The 16,501-nt window shown below is 41.9% G+C and overlaps 2 protein-coding genes across 9 annotated transcripts in view; one reads left to right on the plus strand and one right to left on the minus strand.

Annotated features, from left to right (window-relative positions):
• Positions 1-16,501, plus strand: part of LOC138797738 (albumin-like) — a 467,413-nt gene that overhangs the window by 182,057 nt on the left and 268,855 nt on the right. The gene's annotated exons all lie outside the window — the stretch shown is intronic.
• FAM13A (family with sequence similarity 13 member A) overlaps positions 1-16,501 on the minus strand; it is a 156,552-nt gene that overhangs the window by 58,438 nt on the left and 81,613 nt on the right. The gene's annotated exons all lie outside the window — the stretch shown is intronic.

Here is a 16,501-nt window from a genome sequence, read left to right on the forward strand (position 1 = left end):
AGAATGAATGGAGAACTATCATACATTAAATCAATTAACTAGAGCTTCTGCACAATACATATAATATAATGACAAACTACAAAAAAAAAAAAAAAAAAAAAACGATAAACAAGCAGCACAACAACAGTAAGGTAATACAATACATCAAGCCCAGAACGCCACCTACTGGTGGATACGCTTGGCTGGCGACAGGGAAAAGAAATGTACACAAGGCACATAGACTATTAGCAATGAAGCGTGCAGGACAAGTTTATGAGATGAAAAGTGTCAGTACACGTTCATAATCTGCACTAAATGGAACATAAATTTAAAGATGTATATCAGTGATATAACTTTCCTGTGAATGAAAAATACACAGACACATAGCAACATAGCAATTTTTTATGCAGTCTTTTGCCTAGACACAATATACAAATAAAACTATGCTCACATGTCCGGACATGACGACTTATGTAAGAGAACAAGCTCATGTAACATCCAAGAGATGATTCACCGCCATTCAAGAAGCCTCCTAACCATAGCGGAATGTATGTGACGTCTAGCAGCAATAACAATGGAAATACTTTAAAACAATTCCCTTACAGAAGGCTAAAAAATGCGTGCATACATACATACGGGCATGTATCCGCCAGCAGAGAGATTCCCATGCTATGGCCGGACGGGTGCAGCAAGTGTTGTGCTTCTCTTGTGTTCTGGAAAGAATACGGCAGCTGTTCCCTGTAGCAGGCACTAAACCACCAAGGTCACTTTTACAGCTCCTGACGGAAAGCTAGACTAAAGAAGTCAGAGCAACTAACTACTCGCATGCACTTTTGCGGGAACCCTTGTAAACGGCAAAACAATAATAGCCAAGTGCACTTCTCACAATCCGCTGTTTTACAACTCTGTGGAGACTATTCTGTCCATTGTCAGTCAGAATTTTTATTTTTTTATTTTTAGCTTTCGATCCTTGAGTCTAAAAAGAGAGTGTGCATCTGCCAGGGTCACCGAGCTGTGGAATGTGAGTGAGGAACAGTATACAAGTGTTTACTGTACACACACCGCAAGCTGTCTGCTCCGCGCTGCCAATATGCCAGGCTATGACTGATCAATGTGCTAGCCTCACCAAAACACCGCTCTCTACCCGATCAAAGTCTATGTGATAAAAGGACAATGAAAACTGATCTCATGTCATATATTAGCTACGTAAATCTCTGGTACTAAAGTCAATTTGACAAGATATGTTCATAGGCTGATAGGGTTCACAGCTGCGTTGTACCAGACACTATATCCTGTAAAATGCCAGACACAATGTTGAAAACCTGGTTGACCCCCATTATAGTCAAAGAGGTCCATCCGGCACTGTTGGCGTTTCATTTGTTCTTATTTTTGCTCGGTCCGGTGGTCTTTTAGCTTAGAGTTTCGGAACGTCCAATAAATATAACTAAGGCAAAAAACGGATGAAAAATCGGATGCATTTTTGTGCATCTGTTTGATCCGTTTTTCCATTGACTTCCATTGTAAAAAAAAAAAAAAAAAAAGGATCAAAACGGAACTGTTTCCTTTTAACAGAAACAGAAGTAGGGTCAGCTATGTTTTTGTGTACGTTAAAAAAAATACGGATCCATTTTGATCCTTTTTTTTTTTTTATAATGGAAGTCAATGGAAAAACGGATGGACACAAATGCATGTTTTTTGCAAAAAACATGAAAAAGGATTGCAAAAACGTAGTGTAAACCCAGCCTAAGGTCTACGGACACACTGGCTATAAAAGCATGCGACAACTGGTTTGTTATTCATATGACATCAGCATTTCGCAGATAAACACAAATGCCCAACCTTCAACAAGCTGGAATCGGGTCAATGCACTTGGCATTGTTCTAGCGTTTTGCTGGAGGGAAGGAACACATTGAACAACGTGTACGGTCTCCACCCATACCATTTACCCACAACTTTATTTTCTCTCTCAGAAAAACATTGGTTACCAGGTCAGTGAGAGAGAAGTAGGTTCTGGCACATTTCCCTACAATTACATGGTACCGAAGATGTCGTAATTCTCCAAACCCCAACTAGTGCGAACGCTGGTGAATACAGTTCAGATACTGAACCTCTGTATCTGCCACAATTTTGCAGGTGTACCTAGATGTTCCATCCAGGCAGTATGCTCCCCCCATGTTTGTGTGGGTTTCCTCCCATGCTCAATAATAGGTGAATTTGGAATTTAGATTGTGAGCCCCAATCGGGACAGGAGCGATTTGAGTAATGACAACCTTGTAATGCACTTGTAATCCAAATCACTTGTTTATCAAAGCACAATCTCCCTTAAAGTGTCACTGTCGTTTAATTTTTTTTCAGAAATCAATAGTACAGGTGATTTTAAGAAACTTTGTAATTGGGTTCATTAGCCAAAAAATGCATTTTTATCATGAAAAAGCAGTTTGAAGTTCTCCCCCCTATCTCCGTGGTTCTCTTATGGAGAGGGGAAGGGTTGAGGAGATGAGGCACCAAACAGGACAAAGAGTTAATTTACAGATACATCACCGGGCTATCTCCTCTGAAGTCAGCACTGACCTCTGAATATGGCTTTCACACAGCTCCCACTGTGTAATCCTTTGTTCTCTGCTCTTTGCTTGCGACTAATCTCCCTCTTCCCCCTTCCACTCTCCATAGGTTACACAGGGCCCGACTAACTTAAACAAGACGCGATTTCCTGATGAGCAGTGGATAAGAAAGGAGGGGGGGGGGGACCTGGGGAAAGTCTTTTTGAATGCAGATAATGGCATATTTGCCTAATAAACCCAATTAAAAAGTTTCTTAAAATCGCCTGGACTATTGATTTCTGCAAAAAAATAAAAAAAAACGACAGTGACACTTTAACAAATGAAATGCAGATGACTCGTTCCGCAACTCCCCGGATGGCTGCAAACCTGCTGGTACTACTGCCGGCTGCAGGGGTTAATTCAGGGGTTAGAGGAAAGTAGGAGTCATGCGACTGGTCAGCAGAGGAGACCTGGAAGAAGTCTGATCACCAGCCAAGTTGATCAGGTAGCAGTGGGTTAAAGAGGAACTATCAGCAGGTTAGACTAACCTGCTGATAGCCCCCTATTGCGCACGGGGTGCCGAGTAGGAAAGTATGTCTTTCATCTTCCTCCTGACTGCGCCAATAGCAGTGTAATCCTTGGCCTGGAGCACCATTAGGAGCACTGCCCCGCCCCAGAGCTCCAATACACATGTAGCCAAAAGCCAGATAACACTAGTATAATATAGGCAGTGTTTGTATTACAGCCACAAGCCACACCTGACCCCAAGTCTGATAAAACTGACCTTCATCAGGCAGAGACTTGCAACAGTAATACGGATTAAAACACACACCTGTATTGGGGTCCTATTAGACAAAACAAATTTTTGTTTTCTCAGATTAACGTTTGAAAACGACCTGAAAACTTTCACAGAACGATAGTCATTAGTTACAATCGTTGTTGCAATGGTCAGTATACGCTATACGCCTTCTGAACCCAGGGAATGAACGACCGAAGTGTACATACACCGAAAAATTTGCGAACAGTTAAATGATGATTGATTAATGACACACGAACAAATTTTCTTTACTCGTTTGATCGTTGCCTGCAAATCTGAAGATTAGAACGATATTTATCAAACATGGTGTAAAGTGAAACTGGCTCAGTTGCCCCTAGCAACCAATCAGATTCCACCTTTCATTCCTCACAGACTCTTCAAAAAATTAAAGGAGGAATCTGATTGGTTGCTAGGGGCAACTGAGCCAGTTTCACGTTACACCATGTTTGATAAATCTCCCCCAAAGTCCATAAAACAAACACGATTAATCGTTACCCACTCCTGATACATCTGCAATACCAGTGACAGTGACAATGACCATTTTACTTTACTAGCTTACCTAAAGTATATTTTGCAAGACTCAGGAGACAGATGGGAAAGGGACAACTGCAGGATCGAACCACAAAGGGTTTGTATACAATGTCACCCAGAGACACACAAAGCTATAGGCACGACTATAGCAGAGAATCCTGGGAATGCTCACATTGTATGGTCAGCTCTCCTGTCAGACAACACCAAAGCCTCTGTAACTACACAAAAACATTATACTGACTGAACTGTTGCATAACAAAGAGCATTGTCTCCTGGTAGGCATGCAGAGCCTACCAGTTAGCAAAAGTTAATAATATAGTTACCTAAGGTAACTGCCCTCAGTTTATATAAAACCTTCATGGTGAACAGGTGCCTTTCCTTGTGTGAGCACAGCACAGAGGGAGCACGGACCACAGTTTGGCCATATGTATAATGATTATTTGAACATAGAATACAAAAAAAAGAGAGTCTATTACAAAACTGCTTGAGATCTCAACCCCTGTTGGGTTCTTAAAAAAAAAAAAAGTCTGACATTTTGGATACACAGGGATATTAAAATAAAAAAAGGGTTGTAGAGGTTGATGTAACCTTTAAAGTGTACAGACGATTTTTGGAAACTTTGTAATTGGGTTATTAGCCGTTTGAAGCTCTCCCCCCTTGTTTTCATGGTTTTCTATGGAGAGGGGAGGGGTGGAGGGAGATGAGGCACCAAAACAGGACAACAAAGTTAATTTACAGCTACATCACCGGGCTATCTCCTCTTAAGTCAGCACTGACCTCTCTGACCTCTGAATACCGGCTTTCACACAGGTCCAGCGGATCCACTTAATAATGTATTTAATAGGTGTGTTTTTTCTGTGAAATTAATTTTCGGCCAAGGTAACATATGTAACGTATCCTTGGAATGTGCACGATAAAAAACATATCCAGCATCTTTACCTTCATTCAAAACTTTCCATTACAAATAACCGAGATTTAACCAAGCTGGAGAGTCATCAATATAAGTGTAGTCCTGCAGGGGCATCCCGACCACTATCCTCCAGATATAATACAGAGAACAATAGACTGCACTGGCTTATGTAATAATAATGATAAAGAAACCAGTGTCACAGGGCAGATTCTACCAAGAATAAAGTCCTTAATACTCCTCAGAAGATAATGTGTTATACTAGGCTTAGTGCGTATGATGAAAGTAATTTGGACTGAGCTGTCTGAGGCAATGATGCAAGATTAACTTCTTGAGCTATCCATTTTATGAGACTACTGTAGAGATAATGTCTGCGGGGCTGAACAATGACTGCCGCTATTATACATCATTTTATTAGCTGGAATGAGTTTTGGGCCGCCTCCGACTTATACAACGCTGGCTGAGGGGAACAAAATAAAAACTGAAAGAAGACTACAGCACAAGTGCTAAAATGGGTTTAAAACTAAATCCATTACATTGGCCAGCTAAGTTACCAAGAGACGCTGTTTGAACTTTACATCATGCCACCCTCAATACCGGCCACCAGCAAGGCAGGCACCGGAGGGAAAAGAGGGGACACCTAGATAAAAAAAAAAAAATAATAATAATAATAAAAAAAAAAATAGTATATATATTATACACACATATATACACTTACACATAAACATATCCCAACATAATACCATCATAAATGACTCACATTTCATTAAAAATTAAAACTGGTTGAAATATAAATCACATTAACTGCTAATTACCTTAATGGATAAAGATTACCTTAGTTACCTTAGAGGGTACCTGTAAGTAAGGGGGCAATCACATGTTCCGTGATTATGGCCGTGCTATGGACCAAAATCACGGAACTCAGCATTGCGACAGCCACATGGCTGTCTCAGTACTGTAGCGCAAAGATTTGAAGGGGAACTATCAGAAGGTTAGACTAGTCTAAGGAGGAACGCTGAGGAGGAAGATGTGTCTGTTACCTTCCTCCTCGCACTGGTCCAGCGCTGTTAATCTTCGCTCCGGTGCACTGTTAGGAGCACTGCGGCGTCTTTAGCACACTACTTCTAATGATAATCAATGGAGAGGGGGCGGGACAGATGATGCGGCAGTGCTCCTCAGTGGGACCGCTGCCGAGGAGGAAGGTAAGACACATACCTTCCTCCTCAGCCTCGCAGGTGCTATATAGGGGTATCAGAAGGTTAGATTCCACTAACCTACTGATAGTTCCCCTTCAAACTAATTCGCAGCTCCCAGTATCATCATAAATCATGATGCCAATAGCTCTGTTATTCCGGACCATAGTACATCGTGCACGGACCATAATCACAGAATTTGTGAATGTCCCCTTACTCTGCAAGCTCGAGGAAAAAAAAAAAACAACAACAACAACAACAACTACTATCTATGATTTCCAGTTGTTCCTGAACTAGTCAGTGGAGTCTTTTCAAAGACAATTATGAATTTAGTGGGAGGGAAGCAGGAAAAGACTACATGCATGTTTCTATGTAAAACTATAACAGTTTCTCGTATTTGCTTCTACTATTGATTTGTACAAAGTCCTAGACCCCTATACTGTCATCCTGGTCACTCGGTGGTGGTGACACAGAACATCCCTGAAGTCCTTTCCAAAGTCTCTCATTCCTCCACCCCATTTTCTCCTCCCATCCTCCTTCCACTTTCACCAAATTCCCTTTCTCCCATTACACTTCCTTATTATAGTACATTATAACTTAATCTAATAAATGTTTAAGCAAACCAGTCTCCCGAGTTTACGGCATCCCGCATCTTCTCCTCTTTTCTGCACGCCATGACTCACGCACTGACGTAGTTATTTTCCAACTATTGCATTGCTTTATTGCTCATCAAGAAAGTCATTCATAATAATGGTTTTCTCTTTGTAACTGCCTTTCCTCATTGTTGAAGTCTATAAGGCGAGTTCACACAGTACTTTTCTCTGGAGGGGAAAAATGCAGCATGCAATTACGTGACAGAAATTCTGAGGGTGGCCTTGGATTTCTATCACATATTTTACTAGCCATCAGGGACGCAGAGCAGCCGCACAGAGTAATTCAGATAAAAAGATATGTTGTACGTGTTAAAAGTGGAGATAAGAGGCGGTACAGTATGGACCTATATAGAGTTGTATGGGTGCCAAATCACAGATCCATACATATAACAGTGTGCATGAGCTGTAACAATAACCAAATTAGATAGAGCAGTCGCTTCTTTACACAGTGCAAGCTGGTGTCATTCTAATGTTTTACTTTAACAAATAAAATGTATTATGTGAAATCTATTATACTTAATTTAGAGGTTGTTTTAAAATCCAAAAAAGTTTGACTAACATGCAAAAAAAAAAAAAAATTTTTTTTCGAAGTGGCAGAAAAAGTATTTAAAGGGGTATTTCACTTGGGTAAAATGCATGTTGAATCATCCCCCCTCCAATCTGTTCCATAGTTATTGGGGGGGATTTATGGAGACCAGCGTACAAGTACGCCAGTCTTATATTAAGCTCCGTCCCCTTTTTCTTAGCAGGATTCAATAAGAGGCGTACGCCTGAATCTGCGCCCGGTGTAGATTTGCATCATGATTTGCGCCTGTGAGCAGGCGAACATCATGATAAATGAGGCCACACCTCCTCCCCACCTCATCACGCCCCCGCAAGCTCCACCAGCCCGCCCATCAGGCGAGCAGGGCGTACAGGAGGCGTACGCCAGGGAGAAGGGGCGAAACTGCACCTTCTCCCTGGCGTACGCCTCAGGCGTACACTTCGTAAATCCCCCCCATTATCTTTTCAGTCTCTTTCCCCAAATTGTGAGCCTACTGCTGATGTGTGCTGAAGACACAAAGCCTGTAATGCAGGGAGGATTAATCACAGTTAGGTCACCAGCAAAATGATTAATTGTCCTGGCATCACAGAGTGCAGAGACAGCCAACCAGGGGACACTGTTTACATGAGCAGTCTCGGAAGGGAGGGGGGAGAAGGGGAGGATGGACAGAAAAGCTCACAAACTGTTTTCTGTGTCTTCAGCATAAAGCAGAAGCTCAGAACTGGGAGAAGGAGACTGAATAGAGAACAAGTATGGAATGAATTGTTAGTCTCCAGGAGGAGGGGGTGAATGATGATTCAACATGTTAACTGACCGGAACACCCCTTAAAAACTAATCAAATGTTATTGGGAGTTATGTAAGACTTCTACAGCATTTGCAGCAATAATAATAATAGACAGTAAATCTGGAGCATAGTTATCCTTTCCACTGTATAATGAGTGATAAACTTAATATTTACAAGGCGATTTACAACAGACAAAATCCACGCTCAGCACTTTGTCATCTTACATTTGTTCCTGCAATAATAATGAGCGCGCAAGGAAGAGAAATGACAGCATCTGAGAAGACACGGTACAATTATATAATGTAGTTACATAAGCATAGCCTCTCAGGTCTGTCAGCAGAAACATCAAAAGGTTTGATTTCCAGTCAAGCATACAGGTTAATAACTGCAAGGACTACACACGCCACAGTCCCAGTCTGTGAAGACCTGTAAATGCAGACAACAGACGGGAGCAGCTGGACTGGATAGTGCAATGTAGATGTAAAAATGAAAAATAATAGATTACTGTAATGATAGAAACTGTAAAAGGAAACTGAAAGGGGTAGATCACCAATAAGATGTAAATTTCCCTGTAATATAAGTATTCTAGTACTTATCAGCTGCTGTATGTCCTGCAGGAAGTGGTCTATTCTTTTCAGTCTGACTCAGTGCTCTCTGCTACCACCTCTGTCCATGACAGGAACTGTCCAAAAAGGTAGCAAGTCCTACTGAGGGGACTTTTAAAGGGTTTATCCCCCTAAGAGCTAAAAAATGAAATGCTAGCTGGTCTTGGGGCCCTATTCCATGGGACGATTATCGTTCGCATAATCGTTAAAGATAAACAAGCTCAAATGACTATTGCGAACGACCTGAAATCGTTTACCCATTTACAAGGAACAATGATGGTTACTTATGATCGTTCTTGCGGTCATCTTGTCGTCACTATTGCGTTCATCGCTACTGCGAACGACTAAACGTCTTATTCCATGCGAACGATTTGCGAACGAGCAACGATAAAAATAGGTCCAAGTCTCATTAAGCGATCAACCATTTCTCGTTAGTCGTTTAATCGTTGACTGCTATTCAACCGAACGATTATCGCTTCGTTCCGAACGATTTAACGATGATGATAATGACGACTCACCAAGTTCAGGGTCCGGGTTACCAAGTCAACAACTAATACAGCCCCCAGAGAGAAAATCACATGTCCTGTGTCTAAAACAGGGGGGGGGGGGGGGGGGGGGCAGGAAAAGGAAGCAGCGTGTTGTCAGAGTGGACACAGAATTGATGATTTTAGACATCTGGAGCGGGTAAATATGAGAAGAAAAAAAACTCAGGGAAAGGGTGCAAGATAGGTTATACATGTATATTAGACATAGGGTGGTATTAGGAAGGGGGATTGTTTTTGTTACACAAATAACCCCTTTAATTAAACAGAACAAAAAAGGCGGGACTGACAGAGACCAGAAGCACAGCCGTGCAATCATCAGGTACAGAGCTGGAGGGGGATATGAGCCTAGACAACCAAGGATCCTGGCAGTAACCCCTTTTAAATATACAGACATAAACTTTCCTAGACCACTAGAAGTGCAGACAAACTACTTCTCTACCCTAGACCGCAAGGATGTTACTATCAACCTACTAATTACCCTTGCTAATCAATGCTTTGGAGTAAGGGTAATAATACCCAGAGTCTAACAGCCTTGGTGCTTGGTAATCTAAAAGTGAACAGCTGCTTAACCTTACTCTTCTAGCTTTCAAGCTCCTCTTCAGGTCCTGTCTAGGGATGGTCCGAACCCGCCGAGGTTCGGGTTCGGCTTACCGCTGTCTACCCGCTCCATGCAGCGGGTGGATACAGTGGGAGGACCGCCTGGATAACTGGGATACAGCCTATGGCTATATCCCAGTTTTCCAGGCGTTCCTCCCGCTGGATCCGCCCGCTGCACGGAGCGGGCAGACAGCGGTGATCATTGCGGATGGTTCGGGTTCGTACGAACTCCGTACGAACTCGGTTCGGACCATCCCTAGTCCTGTCACATTAAGCCCCATCAGAACCCAGTGGCATGGCATCTGGGCCCAAAGGAGAGTCTGTGAGCAAGAAGGGTAAATATATAAACCTGGGGGTTAAAAAAAAAAATAGGGATCTGGGGCAGCATGATGTGGCAGTGGGAAAGGAAGGGTCCATGTTCGAGGAACAATCCAGGGTCTACTTAATCCTTCAGTGAGTATCCCTTTAAGTTGCCCTGTGATATCCCCTTTGCTAACAAGGTCATTGCCAAGTACCATAAAAAATTTGTATAATTCCTCAGATAAAGCTCCGTTTTGTCAGGAGGCTCAAATCCCCCACAGGTATGTGCTTAAGATATTTAGTTCACCCTAGAGATGAGCGAACCTCAAGCATGCTCGAGTCCATCCGAACCCGATCGTTCAGCATTTGATTAGCAGTGGCTGCTGAAGTTGGATAAAGCCCTAAGGCTATGTGGAAAACATGGATATAGTCATTGGCTGTATCCATGTTTTCCAGACAACCTTAGAGCTTTATCCAAGTTCAGCAGGGGTTCGGATGGACTCGAGCATGCTCGAGGTTCGCTCATCTCTAGTTCACCCCTATTACGTCTTTGTTCCCACCAAAAGTAAAGCATAAAATTAAGATCTGAAATGTACAAACAAATGAATGAGGGATATTATTCAGATTACAGCAGCTACATGGAGTATGATGAGAGGTGAGCTTCTTTCCCTATTCTACAGTGTGAATAATTGTTGTTGTTAAGCAGGCAAAACAAGCAATAGCTAATAACTCATGTTATCTATATAATAAAAATGTCCGTTCCTCTGTCCTCTAGAGACTTCTGAATGCCTGAAAAGTATGATCGCAAATTTGGCATGCAGGTACATTGAGTAATCGGGAAGGTTAGAGTGAAGCTCCAGTCCCTGCCAGATGTACAAGAAGGGGGGTGGGGAAGAGCACCCCGTAGAAATGAATCGGAGAATCTCCACACACTTGGCATCATTAGAGCTGCGTGTCTCCCCCGCAATGCACAGGTGAGGGAATTGGCCTCAGCCAGAGCTATAGAGACATGAATGTGCAGATCCAAAGAATCAAAATCACAAATATGACAGCCAGGCCTGTTGGTAGCTCATGAGGAGAGGGTTGGGGGAAAACAGACCAATAGAAATAAATAGTAGAATATTCTGGAGATCAGATTTTACCTCACAAAGGTGATGTCAGTGTCTGGAGACCAGATTTCGCTTACTTGACAGGAAATCTCACATGGCTATGAGGAAAACTGCATCACGAGCTGCAGAGACACCTCAGCAAACTCACCTTGCTGCCTGAGGTGTTTCAGCAGCTCAAGCAGCAGCATGCTGTATTTTATTGATTTTCAATGTGCCTGAGGCGTGCCTGCTCCAGAGTTGTATCAGGTAAAATCTTTGGGGGAGATTTATCAAACTATTGTAAAAGTAGAATTGTCTTAGTTGCCCCTAGCAATCAGATTCCACTTTTCATTCCTCACAGAGCCTTTAAAAAATAAAAGGTGGAATCTGATTGGTTGCTTGGGGCAACTAAGGGTGCATTTACACGGAAAGATTTATCTGACAGATTTTTGAAGCCAAAGCCAGGAACAGACTATAAACAGGGAACAGGTCATAAAGGAAAGATTGAGATTTCTCCTCTTTTCAAATCCATTCCTGGCTTTGGCTTCCAAAATCTGTCAGATAAATCTCTCTGTGTAAATGCACCCTAAGACAGTTCTACTTTACACCAGTTTGATAATTCTCCCCCTTTAGGTCTATGCACCTGGCAATAAAGCTGCTAATGTTGTTTATAAACAGGCTCTGCCATAAAGTCTTATGACATGACATCAAGTTTGGCTATTAGGTATTTAGGAAGTAATTTATTTATTTTTTTTCTAATGTGCAGTGCAGAACTGACAGGTATATAGGGCAGTTCCCTTATAAACAAAAAAAAACGAGGGCATGGATTGGCCTCCTGGGCACCCTTGGAACAAATCTAATTTACACACTGACACTTTATATACGGGCAGCGCCGAGTACATTTTCTAGTACTTCATAAAGTACAGTAACAGATGCCGCAATGCATCACTCAAATCATCGTTCACATCCAGCTATGCTACAAAGGGACATAAAAAAAAAAAACCTGGGCAGAAATGCCTGAATAGGCATGGGAGTCCGGATTAGAAATGAGTGCAACTTGAGCATGTTTAAGTCCGATTGTTCGCCATTTGATTACCGGTGGCTGGAGAAGTTGGATGCAGCCCTAGGGAGTCTGGGATAACATGGATACAGTGGGAAAGTAACAAGTAAACTCATCCCTCCACGTGCCTCGTAGTGCCGCTCCCCGGGGCCCGTTTACAGCAGCCAGGAGGTTTGCAGCTCTGCTAGCTGCAACGGCAGCTGAGTGATTGCCTGCTCAGCCAATCGGTGACTGGGACAGGACACCGCCCCAGTCACTTACTGGCTGAGCAGGCAATCTCAGCTGGGTCGTAACATTGCTGCAACAGAGCCCGGTATGTGACGTACCCAGTTTCCAGCAGATGACGACATGTTGCTGCTGTGAACGGGACATGGGAGTGGCGCGACGGAGGCCAATTTTTGTGTTCAGGGGACTTCCTCTTTAAGGCTTCATCCAACCTCTTCAGCCACCGGTAATCAAATGTTGTACGATAGGACTCTAGCATGCTCCAATAGCGCTCATCTCTAGACAGGAAGAAAACCCAAGAGCCCACAAGACATACAGTCATGTTGATAGCAAAGGCTATTAATCAGGGCGGACAACAATGTATGTCAGCTGCCATTCCTTAGGATATTAAAGGGAGAAGCAAAACAAAATTCTGACCTAATAACAGTGAACTCGCATTACCAGTGATGGAGGCATACACATAGCCATTCCCATTATTATTAATAAACTGAAATGATTGCTATGGATAAACTGGCAAAATGGTCAGAAGCAGCAAACTCCATCATAATCTAAACTAAAGCAAAAAAAATAAAAAATAAAATTATTGTAATAATAGCATAAATGGTCAATGCAATGTAGAACCCTATTCTGCTCCAATGGGCACAATCTTTTCATTCCCATTCTGGCTAACTGTTTAAGTGTATTGTAAATGTGTCTCTCCCTCCTTACACAGAAGCCTTCTCCACCCCCCTTACTGCTTTCCTACTTATTCTTCCCACACTCGCCTGCTCAGCCTTGACATGTGTACACAATGCTGTGTTTATATACTGCTTTTGTGCAGTCAAGCTGGAATACCGTTACCACCCCCACCCCCCCACCCCAAATCTCACACAAAAATTCCACCCACAGACGCAAAACTATTTCCCCGTATAAGAATCTCAGCAGGAAAAAAATTCTGCAGCGTAATGGTTTACGCTATGACCTCCCTCTCTCTGCGCTGTATGATTCTTCTAGACTTTTTTTTTTTTTTTTTTTGCTGTATGACAGGAAGTAAACAAGATGAAAAGCAAGCTAGCAACTGTACGGCAGTAGCACTGCAGTCTCACCAGAGCAGCCCCATGCACCTGCCTGCGGTATACCACTGCACTAGTCTGCGGATGGATGCACAGGAGCCAGAGATGCCGTAATATGCTGAATACAAAATAAGAAGATTCCGGCTTCTTATGCACAATACCATATTCCCTTGCCTTTTGTATCAATGTTAAATATTTATTATACACATGTAACTAACCATAAATATAGAAACAGAAGAAAAAGAAAAAAAAAATTATACATGAGTGTGTGTGTATATATATATATATATATATATATATATATATATATATATATATATATATATATATATATTTTACACACACACATATTTTTATATATATATATATATATATATATATATATATATATATATATATATTTTACAAACACACACACACACACACATATATATATGTGCGTGTGTTTGTATGTACAGGTGTGTGTGCGCGTATATATGTGTGTGTATATATATATATATATATATATATATATATACATACACACATACATACACACACATATATATATTATACACATACATACACACAGCGCAGTATATAAAGTGTACAACCATTAGACCAATATAAGCATGCAGCCGTGCTATAGTATGGCGATAAATTCAGTATACTATAACATGATCTCTACATGCATCCAAACGCAAAGTAGCCATCTGTGCAACTCCGAAGGTAGAAACGATTTGCATCACTAAAGAGAAGTATGTTCTAGAAAAGCAACATGACCAAACCCATAGAACACCAAGACTAGAAGAAAATGGACTATATTACATATATATACATACACACACACACACACATATATATATATATATATATATATATATATATATATATATATATATATATATATATATATATTTTAGCCATTTCCTTCGCGAATGCAATTTTGTAAAAAACTTAAATAAAAAGAGACAAAGGGCGAGTAACGCTAAGGAATATACTGTATACCTTTGTAAAGACATGAGTTCACAGGCCATCCCAGTGAGAAGCCGCCTGTGCTGCGTATCCTGGCTCTCCAGCAGCTTGCCTTGCAGTGACTGCCTGCTCACCAGCCCAGACACCGCCTTCTCCTTGTTCTTGTTCCAGTGAGAACAGGGCGGAACTGGAATATGTGCATGGAAGAAAGGAGGGATGAGGATGTGGAGGCTTTGTCATGAAGTCAAAACTTCTTTATGAAGGAGAGCTTCTCTTATCTGCTGGATTTCTGCGCCCGGTCCCCTCCTTCTACATATATATATATATTTACAACTGCAGCTTGCAGGAAATGTAGCTGTCAGGAGGCTTGGCTGGGCTCGCCCGCCTTCCTTGTAACTTGACTCCCATCGGCAGCTACACAGTCAGGTCTGTCAGTCACCTCCGCAGGACCAATGGCTGCTGTTCTACACTCTGTCTCATGAATGGGGAAGTGCCCAGCAACAAGAGGCAGTACAGGCACTATTACACAGAGCTCACTAGGCCTTGTCACCTTGTAGTTCACATGCTACGTTCCTCAGGGCACGTTATGTATAGCTCCAAGGTACATACTCCTCTATTTACACCAAACCACAACGTTTAAACAATAGAAACATTCTTTTGTGTCAGTGATTGTCTACCATTTAGCATAGAAACATGCCGCAATGATGCTACCTGCATGCTGTACAGTCACCTAAGAATCCATCATCCCTTATTCTATTCAGGAAGGGAATACAGAATGTACAGATTGTCAGGCTGGCCGGAGACATGAGATGAAAGCTGAGGCCACATACTATGCCCAATACTAACACATACATAGAGCCCTCTTACACTGGAAAAAACAAACAAAAACGTTATACCCTTTAAATTTAATCGATAACATACGGGCAACGATCAAACGACTAACGAAAATTAGTTTGCATCTTGTGAGCTGACCATAAAATCATTGTTAATCGTCCGCAAATCTTTCAGTGTACGTACACATCGTCCGTCCATAATTACGATTGTTCGAATGCTAGAGTTTTCCAGAAAAATCTTTCATCACAATGTCCAGCTGCTACAGCACTGTATAGGTCTGTATGTTTTTAGGGATTATTTATTTATTTTTTTACTTTACAACATTGGACATTTCAATCTTATTTTCCTCAGTTCTAACGACGATTATTTTTACTTGTATTTTAAAATTTTAGGCCAGTTTAACATCCAAACTGCATCCAAATTATGGCCGTGTGTCCTGGTCCAACCATGGCTCTAAATACCTAAACTGTCTGCATCCTATGGATCTACAGCCACGTTTGCGTCATCAGGCAAGGATTTACATCCGTAACATGGACAAAGAAATATAGCTTTAATATGGTAGTCTGAAACTGGTCTTAAAGGGGTTGTCCAGAAAAATTCATACTTAGCCACGCTACCAGGGCTACAGGGGACGTGTCAATAAAGAATACTTACCTGTCCTGCTCCCCCACCGCTGCTGGTTCTGGAGCCGCCCGCTCGGCGTCGCTGTCAATGTTTCCCTAACATCCGACAATGTCCCGTTCCCATAGGAGATCGCCAGTCTGCATATGTCTGACTATGTTGAGAAGCCATTTCCAGTGGGAGCGTCAGTGGTGCAGACTGGGCAGTGAAGCAGGAAAGGGAAGTATACATTACTGTCATGTCCCCCGCAGCATGGCAAGTATGAATTTTTCTCTGATAACCCCTTTTATGTCTTCAATGTATACTCAGTGGGAAATTAACCATGCTTCCTGGTCAAAAATGTCTGGCTGCATGAAATCCTATTTTAGTCTTAGTTTTATTAATGTGTGCAAACTTTATTTATTTTTTTCACCACAGAACATTCTAGAAGATCAGATAATCAAGTCATGTATATAAACACTAGTCATGACTTCTGAAGAACAGCCGTTACTGTTTGCGAGTAGACATGTGGAACAGGTCTTCAATTCCTCAAGGGACTGTATTCTGAAACTGCTTATGGACATCTCATTCCTGAGAGGCCACAGCGCCAGGCGAGACGTGCCAGCATATCTGCCGCTCTCAGTCATGGGCCAGGAGCGAGAACAGATCAGCTACATAATACTGATGTAACC

The sequence above is a fragment of the Dendropsophus ebraccatus genome, chromosome 7 (genome assembly GCF_027789765.1).
Source record: "Dendropsophus ebraccatus isolate aDenEbr1 chromosome 7, aDenEbr1.pat, whole genome shotgun sequence".
NCBI classification, from domain to species: Eukaryota; Metazoa; Chordata; class Amphibia; order Anura; family Hylidae; genus Dendropsophus; species Dendropsophus ebraccatus.